The 14,141-nt window shown below is 41.5% G+C and overlaps 1 pseudogene; it reads right to left on the bottom strand.

Annotated features, from left to right (window-relative positions):
• Positions 1 to 13,015, bottom strand: part of LOC113836023 — a 94,697-nt pseudogene extending 81,682 nt beyond the window's left edge.
• Positions 13,016 to 14,141: the final 1,126 nt, after the last annotated feature.

Below are 14,141 nucleotides of genomic sequence, written 5' to 3'. Positions count from 1 at the left end.
AACACAATTAATATTTGCTGTGAAGGTTGCTGCTGCAGAGACCATACATACATACATACATATAAATGTTTTCAAGTAAAATGCTTACACGGGCAGTGGTAGCATAGGCCTTTTTGTTTGTTTTTCGAAACTGGGTTTCTCTGTATAACAGTCTTGACTGTCCTGGAACTTGCTCTGTAGACCAGGATTAAAGGAGTGGGCCACCAACACCCAGCCTTATTTTATTTTTTATTTTTTTGGATAGCATAGGCCTTTAATCCCAGCACTCAGGAAGCAGAATGGTAGGCAGATCTCTGTAAGTTTGAAGTCAGCCTGGTCTACAGAGTGAGTTCCAGGACAGCCAGGGCTACACAGAAATGCCCTGTCTCAAAACAAAAACAAAAACAAAAACAAAACAACAACAAAATAAAAAACAAAACAAAACAAGAAACAAAAATCCCGAATACATTTAAACAACAGTAAACTACATTTAAGGTCTAAATGTTCGTGGCCTTTCTCCTTCCCCAGCTATAAACCTACAATTTTCTAGGATTCTTGCCAGAAACTCCACTTAGAGTAAAAGAAGTCTTATCACCATTGTGCAACCCCTAGAGCTCATGGTTTTATCTTAATGCATTGTAATCCCATCCAAGGCACCTCCAGAGCCACCCTACAATTTTATTTATCAAAAAGGAAGGAAGGAAGGAAGAAAGAAAGGAGAGAAAAAAAGAAAGAAAAATAGAAAGAAAAGTTCTTAACCATCTTTTTGAACACATTAAAATGGTGTAAGTGGCTATGCCCGAACACTGTTTGGGTGGCTCTCTTTCGAAAAGCCCTCCCGAGCACCCATAGTGTGCGGCCCTCTAAGTGCTTTCTGTTTCTAATAGACTCTAGCCGTGCTTTATACTGCCTCGTCCTGAAATTCTTTGCTTTGTAAAGGATCCAGATTTATGTGACTCGAGGTCCCTAGAAGGTTAAGGAGACTTCTCCGCTGTTGGCTGGCTTGTATCCTTGTTCTGTAGCTACTGAACAAGAACCGGTCTCAACAACTGCGATTCAAGCAGATCATTGCTGCAAATCGGGTTGCTATTTATTCCAGCTAGACTTGTACAAGGCAAGAAAATGAAAGTCCCTTTGGCCTAAATAGCTGTTTCTCAAGGGGCAGATGATCTGACGCAGAAAGGCCCCTGTCTGTCAGTACAGTATTTACCTTAAACACCTCTCCTCTTCTTACTCTGCTCTTCGAGCCTCAAGGGGGCCAGTAATACGAAAACAAGTTCCAAACCAACCCATCTGCTTTCCATTTCCTGCGGAATGCTAAAAGGAGTCTTTCTAAGGTTGCTTAAAATATGTCCTGTCCTCTGGCCCGCCCCATCAGAGAGCCTGCAGTGTCCTCAGACCACCTCAGCCATTTCCTCCTACACCTGGGGCTGCCTCTTCTGCACCGCACCAGCTCTCTTCAAACAGTGCTCATGGTTATTGCAGGCATTGAGCTTTTTGGCTTTGTGCACATAAAATGGCATCTTTTCCCTATTCTGTTTAAAGTACCTCTGTCTCCTCGTTTGTCCCTTTGTCCTTTCACAAGCCTTATGCTACTGACATTTGAAAGTGGAGTCTGGGCAGGTGGCAGAAAGGGAGAAGAAAGAGCATGGGCCAGTAGCAGTGGCCTTCCTGGGACTCAGCTGCCCCTCTCTGGACCTCCACACTGTTTCTAAGGTTGGAGCTGGGAGGAGTGGGCCCTGTATGTAGTAAGTTGGTGTTTCCTTTCTAACTTTGAGCAGTGACTCCAGCGCCCTGCCACAGCCCAGCCACCTTTGACTTTGCTCTGTTTCTGTTTAGCATCTGTTAAGTGGTGACCTTTGCTTAAAGTTAACCAGAGTAAGGCTTTATTCTGTTGCAGAGAACCACCAGATTGTAAACAAAATTCAAAACACAACAACAACAACAACAACAACAAAACAGTTCTGGGGAACTCAGGACAGTGACATTCCCCTGTAGTCTCTTTCTGTGTTAGGGAGCTGCCACACTCCCTCCAGCTCAAGGACTTAAATTGGTCCCTTATCTAGGACAGGCTACTAGACCCCATACTCTCCTGAAAATGTGCCATCCAGTCCTGTATTTCAGCTACTCAGGGGCCTGCCGAGAGCAGGTTAGGCAAGATGACAACAGCTGCTACAGCCCTAATGCCTTTCTCTAAATGTCAACAAGGAGAACTCCAGAGAGCTGCCTTTCTGTGTGGCTGTGTGTGGTAAGACTCAGCTGTGGAATTTAAGAAGCTTATGCTCCCTTTCAGAGGCAGGATGTGTGCAAAGGCAAAGATAACAGCAGGGACCTCGCCACATGAACCAGGAGAATGGCAAAGGTCAGAGGGATATGCAAGTATTTAACAAATGTCTGGTAAGCACTGAGTGCCACTGAGGCCCCACAGAGAGGGGAAATCAAGGGGACCTGGGGAGGGAAAGTGACCCTTCACCCTTGGGGTCCAGTTTTGTCTTTCCTGATGGCAAAGTCAAGAAAATTCAACACTAAAATTACCTATGGGGATAGCATGTGTTTCCCTAAGCATCTCACACAAAAATGTTCAAAACAAACTGTGCTTACTTAGCGCCTGAATGTTTAGCTCTCCTCTGCAATTCCTCAATCTAAACACTGCACCCCTAAAAGCATTTTATATTTTTATTGACATAAGGAAGTTCTTTAAGATAGGAGAAATAAGTAAACAAGTGTTGCTTAATCTTTAAACCTTATTGCAAACTATAGGGTTGATGTGCACTGAGTTTGACAGAGCCCTTTTCAGGTCTCTATGATAATAGCTCTAGGAGTGGGGCTATCACATGTCACCAAAGCCACCTGGAACCAGTCATTTCTCAGTCTCTTGCCTGATGCCCAAGAAGACAGAATTGAGAGGATCACATGTAGATTTATTAAGGAAAAGTGAGAGAAACTCCAAGAGGGGCGGGTGTGGGGTGGGAAGATCAGGAGTAGCAACATGCTATCCTGCCTAGTAGCCTTTCGTGTATTTGATAGACCCTGAGGTAATCCCTGAGACTGGTTATCTTTGAATGCACTGCCAACTGCATTGAATGAGCCATGAGTGGTCTCTACTCAACTAGAGTGACCGCACCTTATTTGCTCAGTCAGAGGAATGGTCACAGACCATGATCACTTTCATCCTCATTCTCCCAACTTGTTTGACCCCTTTATAAGCTCATGATCCAGTCACTTCCCTTTCTTGGTCTCAGGCTACATGACTGTAACCTGGCCCTCTACTGTACTACCTACAGAGAGCTAACTTCTGTCTCAATGTGACTGAGAAAAAGCACTGGATCTCTGTCTGTCTGTCTGTCTGTCTGTCTGTCTGTCTGTCTGTCTGTCTGCTTGCCTGTCCATTTGTCCCTCCCTCCCTCTCTCCCTCCCTCCCTTCCTCTCTCCCTCCCTACCCTCAACACACTGTAAAGATGCCTAAGGGTAAATCTCTTGAGAAGCCCATACCCATGTCTTGGATGTATACTGCGCTTTTCCTTCCTATAGGTCTCTGTCTAAACACCAAATAAACTTACCACCTTTGAGTCACTTGTTCAGTGATTGATTGGTCAATATGTGTATTTATTTATTTATTATAAATATTTATATATTTATTGTATTTTAAAAATTTTTTTTATGTAGCATAGTCAAGGATCTGGTGTTACCTGAGATCCCTAAAGGGGTAGTGTGGCCTGCAAGGTGCCTTAGCCCATAAAGGTACTTACCTGACGGAAGGGAGCCCCTCTGGCTGTTGACAGCAGTGCTGGGCACCATCTCCCTGCTTTGATTGATACTATGCTTTCCTGTAAGTACTGTGACTGAACCAGTGAGTAACATATAAAGTTGCTGGCTTTATGAATCTTATGTGGGACAAATTCTTACCAGGGAAACTAGGCTGCCATGACCACGGCAGCTCTTATAAAGGAAAACATTTAATTGTGGTGGCTTGCAACAGTTTCAGAGGTCCATTATTATGGTGGGGAGCATGGCTACATGCAGGCTAATGTGGTGCTGGAGGAATAGCTGAGAGTTCTACATCCTCCAGGCAACAGGAAGTTGACTGAAAAATCACGCCGAGGGAATCTTGAGCAAAAGAGACCTCAAAGCCCACTCCCACAGTGCCACTTTTTCCAACAAGGCCACACCTCCTAATAGTGCTACTTCCTCTGGGGGTCATTTACTTCCAAACCACCACATTGGGTATCCTGTCAGAGTTGAGGGAGAGAAGATCTTTAATGGAAGACCAGGAAAGGCTTCTCTGGTGAGGTTCCACCAGAGTCAAATCTGAAGAAAGAGAAGGAGCACACCATCTGAGTGGCTGGGGGACTTGCCAAGCCAAGCAAGTATGAAGTAGAAAGGCTGTATAGAGGGGTGTGTGTTTTGTGTGTGTGGCTGGGGCTGTGAACAAGAGAATGTGGGCAGGAGACGGGGCCAGGGGGATGACAGGGCAGATTTCAGAGAAATCTGAAGGTGTTGGTGAAGACTTTACATTTTATTCTGAAACCCATGAGGGCTTTGAGCAAGGCAGTTATGGGTTGAGGATGCACTCTTATGGTGCTGGCAGAAAAACCAGAGGAAAACTCTGCAAAAATATAGGACGAGATGAAGCTGGCCTGGTCCCGAGTGAGCACGGAGGGTGCTGAGAAGAGGTTGGATTCTGAATGTATTTTTAAAGCAATGCAGACAAAATAGATAAATGGTTATGCTGTAGAGCAGGAAAATCAGGAATGACTCCACAGATTTTGGCTTCAACTCAAGATTTTAAGTTCATAGGAAAGACTGCTTCTGGTTAATATAATCAGAGAACAATTAATTAAATACATAGAATTTGGGCTGTACTTTAAAAATGAGTAGGGTTTCTGGCTGGGGGTGTGGTAGAGTACTTGCCTAGTATAGACAAAGCCCAGGATTTGATCCTTAGCATGTTGTAAAACTGGACATGGTGATCTTAGAACTGGGAAGGCAGGGGAAGGAGGATCATAGTGGGTTTGAAGCTAGCCTGGGCTATATGAGACCCTTTCTCAAACACAAAATAAATAAGCAAATAATTTCAGAGGAGCCTGCCGTGAGGGGCATGCTTGCTGTGAGGGGCATGCCTGGAATCCTAGCAATTAGAAGACTAAAACAGGATGACCCATAGTTCCAGGCCAACTTGAACAACATAGTTATTCTCAAAACTGTTAGGTCTCAGAGAAACCCAGGGCCAGTCTCACCCAGTACCAGTGGCTCCTCCCAGCACATCTCATTCCTCCGCCCCACACCTTAAACCTCTCCAGCCTAGGAGTAAGGTTTCCCTCTGCCAACCTCTGATCCTTGGACAACCTCAGCCATTTTGGCCACTGGGTCTCAGTCTCTTGGCTCCTGGCTGGCTCCGATCCTGGATCTCTCTTGGTCTAGCTTGCCCCACTCTCTTTTCTCTGGCTTGCTCTTCACCTGTAAGGCCTTACCCCGAAAGGGAAGATCCTCACTCAAGTCTCGGGATGACGCGACCCCCCCACTCACGAGAGACTGTCCTTGCTGCAATCGCACGAGGTTTATTGACAGGAGCCAGCGCGCTGGGGCCGAGACTCATATCCCATGCAGGGGTAGAGGAGTTTCGACCCCGAATGGCTGGTAATAGGGTTTTTTAAAGGAAGAAACCACAACCCAAAATACCAAGAATACCAGTGAGGGAAGAAACCCCAACCCAAAATACCAAGAATACCAGTGAAGGGTCCCGAGGGAAATCACAAGGGGGAACTCCCTATTCCTTAAGATTGTTTGTAAGATTCTAATTTAACTTTTTATGGCTAGCCTTTTCCTGGAACAGAGTTGTTTGTAATTCAAATTTAAAAAAAGCAAACAAAAAAATAAGATAAGGAAAAAAATTTTTTAAAAAATGTTAAAACTAGGAGCATTGTTACAAGTCTATCATCCTAGTTACTTGAGAAGCTGATAAAAGAGAATCAATTACTTGATCCAGGTATTGGAGGCAGCACAGTGAGACCTTCCAGCATAAGTAAACAAAAACATATAACTTGTTATTGCTTTTGAGTTATGCATTAAAATATAGAGTATATTATTCTGTGTTTTGGTTTTGAGATATGCACTATGATATCTCACTATGCAGACCAGGCTGGCCCCAAACTCATGGAAATCTCTCTACCTCTGCCTTTGAATACTGGGATTTAAAGCATGGACCACCGCACACAAGCCAGTGCAGATGTATCTCACTGTCATGAAAAGCCTCAGTTTATTAGACATCTTAAATGCTATGTTCTGTTTTGGTCTTTGAAGTTTTTGAAGACTGTCTACCTAGCTAAATATATCTGTTTAACCTTGAAAACATGCCTAATATGACTACAACTTTATTATAGATGACTAAATACTATGCTGTATTTCTTAATTATATAATATATTTTTAATGAGCTGCATAAGCACAATATCCCAAACAAGAGTAGAAACATACACAGTATAACAAAATAACTTTAAAATTATATCAATTAACCAAAATCCATATCAATATAAAATATTTAAGACTAGTAGTTGTTTTTATTAGTTTAAAACTAGATTCAATAATCTACCCATTTATTCTGTCATTTCTATATCCCCCCTTTTTTCTTTTCAGAAAAGAGATCCCTAATCTAAGCTCCTTTGTTTAGCTTTTTCCTTGACCATGACCAATAACAACTTGTAACCAACCCTCCATAAATAATGACAAACATACATAATCTATCCCTTGGGAATGTGGGCATTGTTTTTTTCTAGGCTGTTTCCTATTGTCTGGGGGCACTGGCATTTTGGGGGAACCTGAAATACATCAGGATAATGGCCAAGTCCTGTTTGTAGTAGTCTGGAAGGCTGGACCATCGCAGTTATCAGTCTTGAAGTTGTTCTAGATGCAGATCTCTAAGGAAATTTCAACAGAGGTGTTCTGAGATGTTGGATCACCTGGGTCATTTGTTTTTATTGGTGTCTGGTCCCCATGGTCTGAAAATACATAAACTTTCAAAAGTAACATACATATTTGCATTAATATAATTATAGACTGTGTGTTGTACACAAGTCAGCCAAAGCTGATTTTTTTTTGTTTTATGTTTGAGCAGGTAAAATATATGTCACCTGTCCTGTAGTTTTTTAGGTTTAGTTTTTTCCTTTTTTTTATTAGAAAGAAAATTATTTGACATGTCAATTCCAGGTCCCTCTCTCTCTCCTCCTTCCCTGCCCCCCCCAACTAACACCCTACCTATCCCATACCCTTTCTGCTCCTCAGGGAGGGTGAGGCCTTATGTAGGGGGTCTTCAAAGTCTGTCATATTCTTTGGGATAGGGCCTAGGCCAACCCTCTTGTGTCTAGGCTCAGGGAGTATCCCTCCATGTGGGATGGGCTCCTAAAGTCCATTCCTATGGTAGCAATAAGTACTGATCCACTACCAGATGCCCCATAGATTTCCAAATTCTCACTGACACCCAAATTCAGGAGGTATGAATCAGTCCCTTGCTGGTTTCCCAGCTATCAGTCTGGGGACCAAGAGTTTTCCCTTTGTTTAGGTCAGCTGTTTCTGTGGATTTCACCAGCCTGGTCTGGACCCCTTTGCTCATCACTCCTCCTCCTCTGCATCTGGATTTCAGTTCAGTTCAAGGTTTAGCTGTGAGTGTCTGCTTCTACTTCCACCAGCTGCTGGATGAAGGCTATAGGATGGCATATGAATTAGTCATCAATCTCATTATCAGGGGAGGGCATTTAAGGCAGCCTCTCCTCTGTTGCTTAGATTGTTAGTTGGTGTCATCTTTGTAGCTCTCCAGACATTTCCCTAGTGCCTGATTTCTCTTTGAACTTATAGTGTCTCCCTCTATTATATTATCTCTTATCTTGCTCTCTTCTGTTCTTCACCCAACTCAATGTCCCTGGCCCATCATGTCTTCCTCACCCCTCCTCTTCTCCCCTTCTCATTCTCCTAGTTCCCTCTCCCCTCCCCACATGCTCCCAATTTGCTCAGGAGATCTTGTCCCTTTCCCCTTTTCCAGGGGACCTTGTATGTCTCTCTTAGGGTCCTCCTTGTTTACCAGTCTCTCCAGCAGCTTGGGCTGCAGGCTGGCAATCCTTTACTCTATGTCTAAAATCCACATATGAGTGAGTGCATACAATGCCTGTCTTTTTGTGACTGGGCTACCTCGCTCAGAATGGTTTCTTCTAGTTCCATCCATTTGCCTGTGAATTTCAAGATTCCATTACTTTTTTTTCCCCCCTGCTGAATAAGTACTCCATTGTGTAAATGTACATTTCCTATATCCATTCTTTAGTTGAGGGGCATCTAGGTTGTTCCCAGGTTCTGGCTATTACAAATAATGCTGCTATGAACATAGTTGAACAGATGCCCTTGTAGAAATGTGCTTCTTTTGTGTATATGCCTAAGAGTGGAATGGCTGGATCTTGTGGTAGACTGATTCCCATTTTTCTGAGGAATCACCATACAGATTTCCAAAGTGGCTGTATGAGTTGGCACTCCCACCAGCAGTGGAGGAGTGTTCCCCTTTCTCCACAACCTCTCCAGCATAAACTGTCATTGGTGTTTTTGATTTTAGCCATTCTGAAGGTATAAGACGGTATCTCAGAGTTGTTTTGATTTGCATTTCCCTGATGGCTAAGGATGTTGAACACTTTCTTATGTGTCTTTCAGCCATTTTAGATTCCTCTATTGAGAATTGTCTATTTAGTTCTGTACCCCACTTTTTAATTGGGTTATTTGGTGTTTTGGAGACTAGCTTCTTGAGTTCTTTGTATATTTTGGAGATCAGCACTCTGTCAGATGTGGGGTTGGTGAATATCTTTTCCAAGTCTGTGGGCTGTAGTTTTGTCTTGTTGACTGTGTCCTTTGCCTTACAGAAGCTTTTCAGTTTCAGGAGGTCCCATTTATTAATTGTGGATCTCAGTGTCTGTGCTACTGGTGTTATGTTCAGGAAGGGGTCTCCTATACCAATTAATTCAAGGGTATTTCCTACTTTGTCTTCTAATAGGTTCAGTGTGGCTGGTTTTATGTTGAGGTCTTTGATCTATTTGGACTTAAGTTTTGTGCATGGCTATAGACATGGATCTATCTGCAGTCTTCTACATGATAGCATCCAGTTATGTCAGCACTATTTGTTGAAGATGCTCTCTTTATTCCATCGTGTAAATTTAGTTTGTTTGTCAAAAATCAGGTGTTCATAAGTGTGTGGGTTAATATCAGGGTTTTCAACTCTATTCCATTGGTCTACCTGTCTATTTTTGTGCAAATACCAAGCTGTTTTCAGGACTATTGCTCTGTAACAGAGTTTGAAGTCAGGGATGGTGATGCCTCTAGAAGTTCCTTTATTGTACAGGGTTGTTTTGGCTATCATGGGTCTTTTGTTTTTCCATATAAAGTTGAGAATTGTTCTTTCAAGGTCTGTGAAGAATTGTGTTGGGATTTTGATGTGGATTGCATTGAATCTGTAGATTGTTTTTGGCGAGATTGCCATTTTTAGTATGTTGATCCTACCTATCCAAGAGCATGGGAGATCTTTCCATTTTCTAGTATCTTCTCTAATTTCTTTCTTTAGAGACTCAAAATTCTTACAGTACAGGTCTTATTTTTTTGGTTAGCATTACCCCAAGGTATTTTTTGTTGTTTGTGGCAATTGTAAAGGGTGATGTTTATCTGATTTCTTTCTCAGCACATTTATCATCCATATATAGTAGGGCTACTGATTTTTTTTTTTTTAGTTAATCTTGTATCCTGCCACTTTGCTGAAGGTGTTTATCAGCTGTAGGAGTTCCCTGGTAGAGTTTTTTGGTTCACTTATGTAGACTATCATATCATCTGAAAACAGTGAAAGCTTGACTTCTTCCTTTCCAGTTTGTATCCCCTTGATCTCCTTTTGTTTTCTTATTTCTTTAGCCCCAGATATTGGTCACCTTTTGTAGTCAGAGGTTTTTGTCCTGCCATTTAAGTCTCTCTCACCAGCCGGCTCCCAAATAACCCGCAATGAGACTTATTAATTGCAGACACTTGGCTGATAACTTAGGCTTGTTAACTAACTAGCTCTTATATCTAAATTAACCCATATTTCTTATCTATGCTCTACCACGATGTGGTACCTTTTTTTTTTTTTAGCACATCATGGCATGTTCATCATGCTTCTCCCCCCATACCACCCCTCCTGCCTGTCTCCTAACATTCTCTCAGTCCTGTTCTCCTGTCTAACCTTTTCCTGCCTAGCTATAGGCCAGTTAACCTTTTATTAAACCAATGAGAGCAATACATATTCACAATGTACAAAAGGATTATTTCACAGCAACCAATAAATACCTGTAAAGCAAATGTGAGTTGAGATAAGACTTCCTTTGAGACATGAAAGCTTCAAGCTTAGCTGAGAAAAAAATTGTTCTTTATGTTCATAAATTCATTGACTAGAATTTGGGCTCCTACATTGTATCAGGCACCATCCTGAGATCTGGGGTACTGTGGGAAGCAGGGTAGACAGAGTGTCTCTTAAGGAGTTTATTTGCTTGTGGAGAACAGACTGATGCATATGACTCATGCTTGTTGTTACTGGATAGCAGAAGCATAGGAATATGGTCCAGGAAGGCCTAATTTAGGGAGACATGTGGAGATGGGATCATGGGCTTTGGCTATGACTTCAGGTTTCTATCCTGATTAATTATCTAACAGAGATTTATTAGTTGTAAGGGTCCGAACATTTTTATGACTACTACTTTTCTATTCAAGAATATTAATTTATAAATACGACTCAGAATGAATATAGCTATCACTAATATCTTAAAATGAAGGGATTGACAAGCATTTTAATTTGAGAGCGTGTTAATTCAGTAAAAGAAATACCATGCTTCTAATCTGCTTCGTCTTAGTAACTAGTAAAGATGGATGTTGTGATGGCTATTCTTAGCTGCCAACTTGACTATATCTGGAACTAAAACCCCCAAAGTGAGGGTCACACCAGTGAGTGATTTTTGCTTAATTTGATGTGGGAAGAATCACTTCTAATCCAGATCTTGGATCATTGAGATGGGAAGAGACACCTTTAATCTAGATCTTTTGAGGTGGGAAGACCCATCCCCAATTTGCCTTCTGCTGGAAGCCTATATAAAGGACATGGAAGAAGGAAGCTTCTCTCTTTGCCTGCTTGCTCTTGCTCTCACTAGCAAGTCCATTGCTTTGCTAACATTAGAGCCTATTTCTTCAGGATTCTATTATATTCTGAAGGCTATCTGAGACATCCAGTCTCATGAACTGAACAACTACTGGATCCTTGGAACTTCCATTTGAAGGAAGCCATTGTTGATTAGCTGGACCATAGCCTATAAGTCATTTTTAATAAATCGCACATATATATGTGTGTATACATATATACCTATATATGTATATATACATGTTCATTCTATAAACTCTGTTACTCTAGAGAATCCTGACTAATACAAATGCTTTGCAAATGTCTACTGCTTATTCATTTGTGAAATATTTTGTTTATTAGTAGTTTGCTCACTTATCAGATAATGTGTTCATGGGATTTTTGTTGACCTATGTGAATTCTCAAGATAACAGTATTAATCTTTTCTAGTGTATGTTGTATAAATGTATCTTCTAATATGTTGCTTGTGTTTAATTTTGGTGTTGCTTATGAACTGTTTTTTCCACCAAGTTTTATGTAAGTCAAGTACTTTTTAGTCTTTTCTCTATGGTAAGACAAATCAAGATTTCATTGTTTTGATAAACATTTAATGCTATTTTCTCCAGGACTTTACAGTTTTAGATGTGCTTAATATTCAAATCAAATGGAATTATAATTCGCAGCATATAAAGAGACCCTAAATTCTCTCTTTCCTCCTTAAATTGCTAATCAATTATTCTTCTACCATATATTGAAAAAATCTTATCTCTTTATATAGAGATATCTTTATTATGTACTAAAATCCTTGTGAAAACTTCTATGTCTGAACTTCCTGCTTTATTGCTGAAATTTGTCTCTCCTGACACTAAGACTTCAATGTTATGTTTTTATTGTTTTATAGATTTTACTGTTGGTGAATCTTATCCATCCTCCTTACTAGGAGGCTTTCCTCATTTCCTATTATGGTCTGTACATGAAATTTCCCCACAGGCTAATGTGTTGAGCAATCAGTCCTCACCCAGGACTGATGTTTAGAAAACTCTTTTAAAAAATAACTTTTAAACCAAGCATGTGGTGGCACATGTCATTAATCCCTTTGGGCTCCATCTGAGCTCTGAGCACATCCCTCTTCTTTTCAATCTTCTCTTCATGACTTCCACAGCCTGATTGAGAACAGAGAGGCCTTCTGTTTTCTCTAGCGTCATTGTTGTCATCACATACCTGAGTGGAGCTATTAGGTTAATCTTGATGGGCATGGTTTCTGTAGACAATTCAAACCTGTTCTCAGGGTTTTTTCCTGTACAGCAGCAATTCCCTCATAACCATAGCAAGCTACTTGAATATCTGCTCGAATTTTGACAATGTGTGGTGTCAAACGCCTATTGATATTGTTAATGTTCATTTTCATTCAAATCTAAACTACCCAACTAGTCCAAGACTGCAGACTTAAAGGCATCATAAGCACCATATCCAGGTTTCTTGTACTTGTCATCAAAGACCCAGGCAGTCCTCTGGAGCAGGCTTTCCAGTTGCTCATCCTTGGTATAACAACATGGCAAAGAACGCCATGAACAGTTTTGGATTTTGTGACTTTGTCTTCATATTTGATTGCTTCCTCTGGAGAAACTTCTTTTTGACCAATCAATATATCCTTTTTCTTTGTCCACTCTAATGACAACTGCACATTTATTTCTGCCAATGTTTGTTTTAGAACGGATACATCTTCTGGATATTTCACTAAGAAGAATCATGGCTTCAATGTTATTGTATTCCAACAAGCTGACATAAGCTCCCATCTCAACAATGAATCTTACATTCACCATCACTACATCTTCCACCTCAGGGAATTTGTGTTGATAAAATCTACAGCTTAGACCCAGCATTCTGAGGTATACATATGAATTCCGAGCTAGGGACCCATGCTATGCTCCTTAACAGTAAGGAAGAGACTTGGCCCACCAGCACCAGACGCCAAACCACCTCAGTGTGCGTGAGGCCCCACCTCTCACTATATCACTACACCTCCCTTTTAAAACATACTGGATTGCTTTATTCTTTTTAATGGCTGCAAATAACTTAAGATGAATATAACAGTTTATTAAGCAGAACTTCTTTCGAGAGAATTTGATAACCATATCCATGTGTACACCTTTTGTAGACGTTCTAGTTTGGTTTTTATTACTGTGATAAAACACTGACCAAAAGCAACCTGGGGAGAAAAAGAGTTTTTTTTAGCTTACAGGTTATAGTCCATTACTGAGAGAAGCCAAGGCAGGAACCCAGAGGTAGGAACTGAAGCAGAGACCACAGGGGAACACTGCTTAGTGGTTTGCTTTCATTTGGTTCTCTCAGATACTTCTCTTATTTATTTATTTATTCATTTATTTATTTATTTGTATTTTGTTTTAGTCTTCTCTTATACATTCTATCCCGACCACAGTTTCCCCTTCCTTCTCTCCCCCAAGCCTCCTGCTCCCTTCTTCCCAAGATCCACACCCCCATCTCCCCTCAGAAAAGAGCCGGTGTCCCAGAGATATCAACAAAACACAGCATAACAAGCCACAATATGACCAGGCACATACCATTATGTCAAGACTGGATGAGGCAATCTAGTAGGAGGAAAAATGTCCCACACACAGGCAAAAGACTCAGAGACAGCCCCTTTTCCCACTGTTAGGAGTCCCACAAGAACACCAAGATACTCAGCCATAACCTATATGTAGAGGACCTTGCTTAGACTCCTACAGGCTCCCTGATCTCTGTGAGCACCCATGAGTCCAGGTCAGTTGATTTTGTGGGCTGTGTTCTCATGGTACTCCTGACCCCTCTGGTTTCTCCGCTCCCTCCTCCTCTCCTCCACAGAACTCCCTGAGCTCCGCCTAATGTCCTAATGTTTGGCTGTGGGACTCTGCTTCTTCTCCCATTAGCTGCTGGATGAAGTCTCTCTGGTGTCTTTGATGACAGTTCTTCTAGGCTCCAGTCCCAGAACACTCTGCAGACAGGACAAGC

Source organism: Cricetulus griseus, chromosome 5 (genome assembly GCF_003668045.3).
Source record: "Cricetulus griseus strain 17A/GY chromosome 5, alternate assembly CriGri-PICRH-1.0, whole genome shotgun sequence".
Lineage (NCBI taxonomy): Eukaryota > Metazoa > Chordata > Mammalia > Rodentia > Cricetidae > Cricetulus > Cricetulus griseus.
Note: the sequence above shows the minus strand (reverse complement) of the source record. Positions and strands in the feature narration are given on the sequence as shown.